Source organism: Zalophus californianus, chromosome 1, assembly GCF_009762305.2.
Source record: "Zalophus californianus isolate mZalCal1 chromosome 1, mZalCal1.pri.v2, whole genome shotgun sequence".
Lineage (NCBI taxonomy): Eukaryota > Metazoa > Chordata > Mammalia > Carnivora > Otariidae > Zalophus > Zalophus californianus.
Window position 1 is genome coordinate 21,729,202 of NC_045595.1, and position 12,024 is coordinate 21,741,225.

The window sequence follows — 12,024 nt, forward strand, 5'->3', positions numbered from 1 at the left end:
TTTCAGGAGAATAGGTATTAATTCTTCTTTGAATGTCTGATAGAATTCCCCTGGGAAGCCATCTGGCCCTGGGCTTTTGTTTGTTGGGAGATTTTTGATGACTGCTTCAATTTCCTTAGTGGTTATAGGTCTGTTCAGGTTTTCTATTTCTTCCTGGTTCAATTTTGGTAGTTGATACATCTCTAGGAATGCACCCATTTCTTCCAGGTTATCTAATTTGCTGGCATAGAGTTGCTCATAATATGTTCTTATAATTGTTTGTATTTGTTTGGTGTTGGTTGTGATCTCTCCTCTTTCATTCATGATTTTGTTGATTTGGGTCATTTCTCTTTTCTTTTGGATAAGTCTGGCCAGGGGTTTATCAATCTTGTTAATTCTTTCAAAAAACCAGCTCCTAGTTTCGTTGATCTGTTCTACTGTTCTTTTGGTTTCTAGTTCATTGATTTCTGCTCTGATCTTTATTATTTCTCTTCTCCTGCTGGGTTTAGGCTTTATTTGCTGTTCTTTCTCCAGCTCCTTTAGGTGTAGGGTTAGGTTGTGTATTTGAGACCTTTCTTGTTTCTTGAGAAAAGCTTGTATTGCTATATACTCTCCTCTCAGCACTGCCTTTGCTGTATCCCAAAGATTTTGAACAGTTGTGTTTTCATTTTCATTGGTTTCCATGAATTTTTTTAATTCTTCTTTAATTTCCTGGTTGAGCCATTCATTCTTTAGTAGGATGCTCTTTAGCCTCCATGTATTTGAGTTCTTTCCGACTTTCCTCTTGTGATTGAGTTCTAGTTTCAAAGCATTGTGGTCTGAAAGTATGGAGGGAATGATCCCAATCTTTTGGTACCGGTTGAGACCTGATTTGTGACCTAGGATGTGATCAATTCTGGAGAATGTTCCATGGGCACTAGAGAAGAATGTGTATTCCGTTGCTTTGGGATGGAATGTTCTGAATATGTCTGTGAAGTCCATTTGGTCCAGTGTGTCATTTAAAGTCTTTATTTCCTTGTTGATCTTTTGCTTAGATGATCTGTCCATTTCAGTCAGGGGGGTGTTAAAGTCCCCCACTGTTATTGTATTGTTGTCAATGTGTTTCTTCGCTTTTGTTATTAATTGCCTTATATAACTGGCTGCTCCCATGTTAGGGGAATAGATATTTGCAATTGTTAGATCTTCCTGTTGGATAGACACTTTAAGTAGGATATAGTGTCCTTCTCCAACTCTTATTACAGTCTTTGTTTTAAAATCTAATTTGTCTGATATAAGGATTGCCACCCCAGCTTTCTTTTGGTGTACATTAGCATGGTAAATGGTTTTCTACCCCCTCACTTTCAATCTGGGGGTGTCTTGTCCGGGTCTAAAATGAGTCTCTTGCAGACAGCATATTGATGGGTCTTGTTTTTTAATCCAGTCTGATAGCCTGTGTCTTTTGATTGGGGTATTTAGCCCACTTACATTCAGGGTAACTATTGAAAGGTATGAATTTAGTGCCATTGTATTGCCTGTGAGGTGACTGTTACTGTATATTGTCTGTGTTCCTTTCTGATCTATGCTGCTTTTAGGCTCTCTCTTTGCTTAGAGGACCCCTTTCAATATTTCTTGGAGGGCTGGTTTCGTGTTTGCAGATTCCTTTAGTTTTTGTTTGTCCTGGAAGCTTTTGATCTCTCCTTCTATTTTCAATGACAGCCTAGCTGGATATAGTATTCTTGGCTGCATATTTTTCTCGTTTAGTGCTCTGAAGATATCTTGCCTGTCCTTTCTGGCCTGCCAGGTCTCTGTGGATAGGTCTGTTGCCAATCTAATATTTCTACCATTGTAGGTTACATATCTCTTCTCCCGAGCTGCTTTCAGGATTTTCTCTTTGTCTCTGAGACTCGTAAGTTTTACTATTAGATGTCGGGGTGTTGACCTATTTTTATTGATTTTGAGAGGGGGTCTCTGTGCCTCCTGGATTTTGATGCCTGTTTCCTTCCTCACATTAGGGAAGTTCTCTGCTATAATTTGCTCCAATATACCTTCTGCCCCTCTCTCTCTTTCTTCTTCTTCTGGGATCCCAATTATTCTAATGTTGTTTTGTCTTATCGTATGACTTATCTCTCGAATTCTGCCCTTGTGATCCTGTAGTTGTTTCTCTCTCTTTTTCTCAGCCTCTTTATTTTCCATCATTTGGTCTTCTATATCGCTGATTCTCTCTTCTGCCTCATCTATCCTAGCAGTTAGTGCCCCCATTTTTGATTGCACCTCATTAATAGCCCTTTTGATTTCGACTTGGTTAGATTTTAGTTCTTTTATTTTTCCAGAAAGGGTTTCTCTAATAACTTCCACGCTTTTTTCAAGCCCAGCTAGTATCTTTAAAGTCATGATTCTGAACTCTAGGTCTGACATCGTACTAATGTCCGTATTGAGTAGGTCCCTGGCTGACGGTACTACCTCTTGTTCTTTTTGCTGAGGTGATTTTTTCGTCTTGTCATTTTGTCCAGAGGACAATAGATGAATGAGAGAACAAAATGTTAACAGGTTAACAACGTCCCCAGCAAATATACTGTATACAAATCAGAAAAGACCTGAAACCAGGGGAAAAGAAAGGGAAAGAAAGAAAAAAGAGAGAGAGAATAAAAAGAAAAAGATAAAAAAAAAAACAGAACAATAAAAAAAACAGAATATGATCAAATATGATCAGGCTAATGCATAGATCAGTGCCACACACTAGATTTTGGGTGTATTTTGGTCTGTTAGAAGAAAGTGCCTCCTAAGATTTTAAAGGAAGAAAGACATATATGTACAAAATAAGGGTTGATACAATGAAGGGATGGAAGATGATTGTAAAGATGAAAATTATAAAAGATTTTATAAAAGGAATTGATAAGAAGTTGTTTGCAAAAAGAAAGAAGATTTAAAAAAAAAGAAGAAAAAAAGGGAGAAAATGTGATCAGGCAGGAGACTAGAACAAAGCCATACACTAGTGATTTAGGGTATATTTTGATCTGTTAGAAGAAACCGTATCTCAAAATTTTAAAGAGAGAACAACTTATATATATATGCCAAAAATAAGGGTAACTACTATGAAGAGATAAAAATATGACTGTAAAAATGAAAAATAAAAAATTTTTTTTTAAAAAAGGGAGTGATAAGATGGTTGAAAAAGGGAAAAAGAAAAATTAAAAAAAAAGTTAAAAAATTAACTTTGATGAACTAATGAATCATTGTGAAAAAAAGCCATGAATTCTATGTGCAGTATTCCCCTAGAGCTGGAGTTCTCCCGTTCTCCTTGATCGGTAAACTTGTTCTTGGGTTGCTGGCTGTTCGTGCTGATCTAGGGGAGGCGCCTGTTGCCGTGGTTCCCGCATGTCTTTGCCGGAGGCTGAATTGCCCCGCCCTTGTCGGTCGGGGCTAAGCAAGCTGCTCGGGTTTGCTCTCAGGAGCTTTTGTTCCCTGCAAGCTCTTGGTACAGCTTTGGAGGACCAGGGTGAAAATGGTGGCCTCCCAATCTCCACTCGGAGGAGCTGAGAACTCGGGGCCCCGCTCCTCAGTGCGCCCCCAGAGAAAAGCAGCCAGTCACTCCCGTGTCCCTGGTCTCCGGCCGCACTCCGTGCTCACCCGGCCTGTGACCGAGCGTTTCTATGTCTGGCACCCGACCCCGTGTGGAGTCTCCAAACCCAGCAGATCCCTGCGGTGCGCTTCCACGCCGCTCCTCCCGGGGAAGGAAAGGGAGTCTCCCCGGCTCTGCCGCTTGTTGGGTCCCTGCTGGAGGAGCAGTGGCCCGACTGGGCCGCGGATCACAGTTTATGGCAACCCCGAGCTGAGAGCCCGCGCCTCGGCTCCGTCTCTGCAGCCGGCTTCCCCGCTCAGATACCTGGGAGCTCTGCCGCACTCAGGCTCCCCCGGTCTTTCTGTGACCCCAAGGGTCCTGAGACCACACTGTCCCGCGAGGGTTCCACCCCCCGCTTAGCCACTGGAGCGACGTCCCTCCGCGGAGCCGACTTCTAAAAGTTCGGATTTTGTGCTCCGCGGCTCTAGCACTTGCCAGAAGCGGCCGACGGAGGCCCCCTCCCCCGCCGTCTATCCTCCCGAATATCGCCTCGGATTGACTTCTCCGCACGTCCTACCTTCCAGAAAGTGGTCACTTTTCTGTTCAGAGAGTTGTTGCTACTCTCTTCTTCGGTCTCCTGTTGAGTTCGTAGGTGTTCAGAATGGTTTGATCCCTATTCAGCTGAATTCCTGAGACCAGACGAAATCCAGGTCTCCTACTCCTCCGCCATCTTGCTCCGCCCCCCCACCTGTGTATTTTAAAATGTGACTTTATGAAAGTATTTTAAAAGGGTCTAGATGCTTTCTAGAACTGCATTTCTGACTTGTGAATTAGTTTAGTCCATGAATTGTGGAACAGAAACACTAATGCTTTCAACCTGGAAGAAAGAAAGCTGCTCCATATGGAGTAACATAACTAGAATAAAAGAACACGGGATCAGCACACTATTTAGTTTCATCTGTTTATTGCATCTAATGGAGTTCTTTGGTAGAAAGTTCTACATCATTTAGTTACTTAACCCAATGTAACGTTTCAAATTAATAGTAGCATAGCAGGGGTACATTCACAACAGATACACAGTGTTTGTCCGTGGAACACAAAGTGCTTCACAGGCATAAGGACTCACAAACTCTCCAGATTGGTCTGAGGATATAATTGTCACCTATTTGTAAATAATGGTGCCCAGAGGCACAAGATGAGTTGACTTGCTTGTGACAGAGATTGTTCACTGTTTGCCAGCAACCTTTTTATCCTTTTCTATTGCCTTCACCACACAGCCAGGCTTCATTTCCCAAACTCTTTTGGCTTAGGCATGGCTCTCTGACCCAGTTTTGGCCAATGGAATGTTGGCAGAAGTGATGTGTGCCTTCCCCAGGCCACGGCCTTAACGAGCATGTTCCCCCTTGACTTGCTTTCCCCCCTTCTGTTGTCTGGGGGCAGGCAACTGTGAGGCCGTGGAGAATGACAGAGACCCCCCCCCCAAGTTGGAAAGAGTTGGGACCTTGAATCACCACAGAGAGAAATGTTGCTTGCTGTCCAGGGTATCCTTCTCAGACTATTATGTGAAGAGTGGACTCTGTTGGGTTTGAGAAATTATGTACTTCAGGGTCTTTTTGTTACCTCAGCCTAGCCTATCCCAACTAATTACACTACTCTAGATTGTTTAGAAAGTCAGCAATAAAGTAGAATTAAAATTAAACATATGCTTTACCAGAACACTGCTTAGTGCTTTGACAATAAGTCAAGATTTTAAGAGAACTCCAGCCAGAGCTCTGCATTTGCAATCAGTTATAAGCACAGATTTGCAGAGTCACAAAGTGGCTAAAGACCACAAATATTTTTGCCTATACCATTAGGCGACTGATTTTGCAATTGCATCATGATATAACCCTATGAAGCCAAAATGGTAGGCGGTTATTTAAACTCCACTTTCTCCATGAGAATTTCCACAGATTCTCTTGGGCTTCTTTTAATTCTTCCTTTCTTTTCCCCTTGGGCATATTGAAATACAAATACAGTTGACTCTTGAACAACATGAGTGAACTGTGCAGGTCTCCTTGTGGGAATTTTTTTTTTTTTTGGTAAATACAGTAACAGTATTGTAAATGTATTTTTCTCTTCCTTATGATATTCTTAATAACATTTTCTTTTCTCTAGTTTACTGTAAGAATGTAGTACATAATACATATAACATACAAAATATGTGTTAATCAACTGTTTATATTATTGGTAAAGCTTTGTCAGCAGTAGGCTATTAGAAGCAGTTATGTTTTTGGGGAGTCAAAAATCATACATGGATTTTCTACTGTGCTGGGGTTTATTTATTTATTAGAGATTTTATTTATTTATTTGTCAGAAAGAAAGATCACGAGCAGAAAGAGGGGAAGAGGGAGAAGCAGGCTCCCTGCTGAGCAAGGAGCCTGAAGTGGGACTCGATCCCAGGACCCTGGGATCATGACCTGAGCTGAAGGCAGAGGCTTAACCCACTGAGCCACCCAGGGATCCCTGGCTGTGGTTTAGTGCCCCAACCCAGGTGTTGTCCAAGAATCAGCTCTATTTCCTTTGTTCCTACTACAAAAGCGCCTTTATTTTATTTTATTATATTATTCTTTTCTTTATTGAAGTATAGTTGACACACAATGTTACATCAGTTGAAGCATACAACATAGTGATTTGACAAGTTATACACTACCCTGTGCTCACAAGTGTAGCTACCATTTGTCCCCATACAACACTATTACCGTACCATTGTCTATATTCTCTATGCTGTGACTTTTATTCCTGTGATTTATTCATTCTATAACCGGAGTCCTGTATTTCCCACTCCCCTTCACCCATTTTGCCCATTCTCCCACCCCTCCCCCGACAACCATCAATTTGTTCTCTGTATTTATGGACCTGTTTCTGCTTTTTGTTTGTTTATTCATTTGCGTTATTTCTTTTCTATTTCACATATAAATGAAATCATATAGTATGTGTCTCTCTCTGACTTATTTCACTTAGCAAAATACCCTCTAGGTCCCTCCATGTTGTCACAAATGGCAAGATCTTATTCCTTTTTTTTTAATGGGTAATATATATATCACAGCTTCTTTATCCATTCATCTAAAGGATCAACTGTATTTCTTAAGCCAACCCAATAGGAAGAGTTTAAGTAAAGCCATCTATCTGCTGTGTCAACTGTGTAACCTGAGATCTTTCTCATTGACTCTCAGATTTACATGAAAATATAACAAGTACTGGTGACTGGTGACAAAACCTAGGGACTATTTCTGTTCATGGATTCTTTTCTGTGTCTTCCCCATTTTAGTTCTGGGTTGCTTCTAGTCTTATATTACCATTATTCATTTACTAATATTTATCTGGCAAAATTAACATCGTAATCACTTTTACATATGCTGTTAATTCATTTAATGAGTTTTAGCTCCCTTCAATCTGAAATTTGATTGTTCAGTGGCTAGAGCATATTAATAAATTGTCGAGCTCTTACGGGTTGAATTTGCACAGAGATACCCTTAAGAATGAATGTGTATCTTCACTGCATCTTCCAACTCTGAGGTAAAACCACAGTGTTACATACTTAAAGGGTTCAATGCTTTCTGTTTTCTGCTTACATATTGTCTTGATTTGGGTATCCAATATGTGATCCAATAAGTGAGCTTGAGGCAAAACTGACACAGGATTCATTGCAAGTCTTTCTTGTGTAAACCAATTATTATATGATTTGTGGAATAATAAACATGGTCCAGATACAGTTTATGTTATCTTGGTAAACTTGAATTCATCTATTCTGAAGGCACACATATTAGGAAATTCTATCTTTCCCCTCTCAATTGCACTCATAACATAGAAAATAATGTTAAACGGGATACATTAAAAATCACTCTGAATTACTGAAATGCCATAATTTAATGGAGATTAACTGTCACAGTGTGAAAAACCATTCACTTATCTGTATGTTGCCTGCAGCCTTGAATTTAAGGACTATTACCTGTTCTGGACCTTGAAGGAGATCTCAGTATTCATTATCTAAGAAAAGAGCATAAATTACACTTAGCCATCCAATAAACATTAACTCAAAAGATAATAGAAAAACCCATTTCTCTTGCACAATAAAATTATTGCCACTACTGTGATAAAAGAGGTTGAACTAGGTCAGGAGCGGTCCTTTTTACATTGCTCAAGAACACTAGAAGGATTAAAAATTTATGGATTACCTCCTAGAAACAATGATCTGGTACAGAAATGTAATAAAACACCCACTCTGTTGTATCTTCCTAAGCTGCTCTGTGCCATTTCATTTTCTGGTCGTATTAGTGTGACAACTTTCCAAAGCTCTAGAAACTGTCCTTGGCAAAGATGAAGATTTTCAAAACAAAGGAATTGTTATTGAAAACCCAGAGGCAGCTGGTGTAAAAAGGTAATGTTAAAATGTGAACCAAATAGAATCTCATCTTGTGTATACTTGGTATATTTGTAATTTTGTTTCACTTAGGTCGCTGATAAGTACAAGCAAAAGAAAAAAAAAAGTTAAGTAAAAGGATATGGTATTAAAATATTATACAGGATTAATAGTCCTTCTGGATAAAATTGTGTGAAAAACACGATATAGTTATTTTTATGTGAAATCTTCCAGAACCAAAAGCTGGCAAAACTACTTCTTAAAAGAGCTATATCTAGTTCTGGAAAGTTATCTGTTAATGTGTCTAAAATCTTTCAGACTCTTCTAAATCTTTGTTGTGCTTTTTAAGAGTATTTTAGAGTGTGCATATTTGAATATTTAATGCCGGAAAATAATCTGAGTGGGACTATTTGGATATAAATGTAACTTAGTTTTAAGGGATTTGGGGATATGGAGCTTTTTGTTTGTAAATGTCTAAAAGTCATGTTTTTCCTAAGTATTGATGGATGTTTTCATATAGAAGGGTTTTTGTTTTCTTTCTCAGTGACCCTTTTCCTATCTTTTTTTTTTCCATTGATGGCCTTTTATTCTTCAATAATGAAACACAGGAGAACATACAGAGTTTCAAACTTTCCCTTTATTTGTTTTTAAGCTAAATTGCCTTGAGGTTAAGTAAAGGTAATGGAGATATGATTATTCAGGTGAACCATTACCATACGGGCATTTTCTGCCTTTTTTTTTTTTTTTTACAGATGCCTGCATTTATTTTTATTTTTTTTTTTAAAGATTTTACTCATTTATTCATGAGAGACAGAGAGAGAGAGGCAGGCTCCCCACAGAACAGGGAGCCCGATGTGGGACTCGATCCGAGGACTCTGGGATCACAACCTGAGCTGAAGGCAGACGCTTAATTGACTGAGACACCAGGCGCCCCTACAGCTGCCTGCATTTAAAGTAATCTAGAAACTTGAGACGTGGGAGGGAAAAATGCCCACCCATAGTTTATACTAATGGCATATATTCGAATAAGATTCTCACACTCTTCAGTCCGTGAATCCCTGAGGATTGCAGTACATCATCTGTAGGGAAGCAGCCAAGAGATCTGTTGAAAGGCGTATCGCACCAAAGAAATGAACCGTGTAGCTTGCAATTGCTAGAAATACATCAGCTGAACTAAACTTACAGGTAATCTTAATGTCATATTTTGGTGTATCTTCTCAGAATAAGCAGGGAGTCTTTTTCTTCCCTGCCAAAAAAGTTGACTAATTTTTAAAGTTAAAATGGCATAGATCTTTCCTTATGTGAGCTAGACAGGTCTTTTATTTTTTTAAGATTTTATTTATTTATTTGACAGAGATAGCGAGAGCAGGAACACAAGCAGGGGGAGTGGGAGAGGGAGAAGCAGGCTTCCCGCTGAGCAGGGAGCCCGATGTGGGACTCGATCCCAGGACCCCGGGATCATGACCTGAGCCAAAGGCAGATGCTTAACGACCGAGCCACCCAGGTGCCCTAGAAAGGTCTTTTAAAAAGGTAACACAGACTATAAAAAAGGAGCAGTCTTTGGATTTTGTCCTTCAAATCGGAGACTTGGTAGTGCAAAATAGGTTTCAGAGGCAAAGCCAATGAGTTTATGTCATTCTTGTTAAGTCTGGCAGAGGGTAAATGTATTAACATTGTGAAACAAAAGAGAACTGACCTTTTATGAAAATATGGGTTAAGCCTGCATCTATCAGCCCCACGCCTTTCATAGACTGAGCCGAGCGAAGTGATTTGCTGATGGCACAGTCTCTTGGTGTCGCCATGCCTTCTGCTTTAGGGTCACCTGCCCTCCAAAAATGCAGATGAGGAGAAAAGAGGGTTTTAAAAGCTGAGGGAAAAACACAGACATGGTTTCCTTTGATCTTCTACCCAGCTTTTGAATCTAGTTGTATTTAAAACCATCACCATCAGTTGTATGTATACTAAAATGTTTTACTTTTAACTTTATTTTTTTTTTTGAGATTTTATTTATTTAGAGCGTGTGAGTGGGGGGAGGGGTAGCGGGAGAGGGAGAGAGGGAATCGCAAGCATACTCCTTGCTGAGTGCAGAGTCTGATGTGGGGCTCCATCCTACAACCCTGAGGTCATGACCTGAGCCGAAATCGAGTTGGACGCTTAATTGGCTGAGCCACCCAGGTGCCCCTACTTTTAACTTAACACCAAAAACATAACAACAAAACTTTGAGGGCTCAGTAGCATTTCTTCCAATAAATATTAGGCAGTTCAATTTTGCATAGAGTTAATTGACCAAACAATCTTGACCCCAACAGTTGCAGGATAAGAACATTGATAAATTACATCTGAACTCTGCCATGATGACAAAGCACCACTCTTCCAACACTTTGATCTTTTAATATGCTACCTGCCATAGGGGAGGAAAAAGTTTTCCTCAACCATATTAGGGTCTCTAATAAGCTGGGTCTGAAATTTAAACTGACAAAGATAGTAGGAGAGGATCATGCACATTTTTTAAAAAGATTTTATTTATTTATTTTAGAGAGAGAGAGAGAGAGACAGCATGAGCTGGAGGGGCAGAGGGAGAGGGAGAGAATCTCAGACTCCATGCTGAGTGTGGAGTCTGATATGGGGCTCGATCCCAGGACCCCGAGATCACGACCTGAGTTGAACCAAGAGTTGGGCAGTTAACCAATCTTGCCACCCAGGCGCCCAAATACACATTTATTTAATACAAGTTTTCTGTGACACAAGACTTCCTTCCTTCATAAGGAAATGAAGATCTAAAAAATGGTTAAGTGTGAGGGTTTTTATGCTTGGTTTGATGAGAATGGGAAGTTACAGAAAGCCATGATAGGGTGAAGAGTATGAGCTAAGCGTAGTAAACTGAGGGGAAGTCAGCAGGGTCTGTTTGTTTAAATTCCTCTCTGTGTCCCTTTGTCTTCTGAAATAAGAAAGCTTCTTTCCTCTGGGTCTAAGGAGGGCACCTCTCATGTGAGGGTCTTATAACCTGCTTCAGGGGAAGGTCAGAAAGTCCTTCCTGCACCTGCCATTTCTCAAGTTCCTTCAGCCTGAAATACTCAATGCACCAAGATGCCATATTTTGGGGTAATGTGTCCTGAACCCCATCACTGCCATAGAAATATTTATCTCTTTCACTGAACATTCATGCCTATTCCCCTCTTCAATACTCAAAACAGGGCAAGGATGTTTATCCTTGTTTTATTTAGGGGATAGTAGGTGCTCTGGTAGATAAAGTAATAGAGCCAGCACCCACAACCACAGTGCCCATCCCACAGTGCCCTGCCTCACTATCTATGGACTCATCTGGAATCTCAGCCCTTCAGCATCCAAAAAATCATGTATCAAAACCGATAAACAAATGCGAATGTACCAATGGTGGTCTAGCAGACCAGTGCCAGGTAATATGCATTTTCCTGAAGCCATCCCACTAGCAGCTTTTCTGGTGGATGTTTCAGAAAGTATTGTAGATGGTTTTGTTCTAGAAACATAATGAACCTGGGCTGTAAAGCAAGAAAGGAGAAGCACATAAAAATTCTGGTGTCCATAAAATTTCATTAGATAGCATAAAAACATTGGGAACTATTTTTGGAAAGCACTCATGATTGACTTAACTCTTAGTTTTGTGACTGGAGTTTTCTCTGCGTTGGAGCTGGGCACAGGCTTCCTTGTCTCTTGCTCCTTCATTGCTGAACAGCTCTGTACATTCACTCTGACAGGACTGGACTTTGGAGGATCCCCTCCTTCTCTGCAGATGGGACACCACAATGCTATGGTGCTCCTGATGGAATAGAGTCAACTCTGGATATCGGGGGCTGGTGATCCAAACTGTGGGATGTCCAGGGTCTTAACTTCTTAAAACATTTTTAAAAATTGAGATATAATTAGCATATAATATCATCTTAGTTTCAGGTTACAACATAATGATTTGATTTTTGTATGCATTGTGAAATGATCACCACAATCTGTCTAGCTAATATTCATCACCACGCAGCTACAAAAGATTTTTTTTCTTGTGGTAAGAACTTTTGAGATCTACTCTCTTAGCAACTTTCAAATATACAACATGGTATTAGTAACCATAGTCACC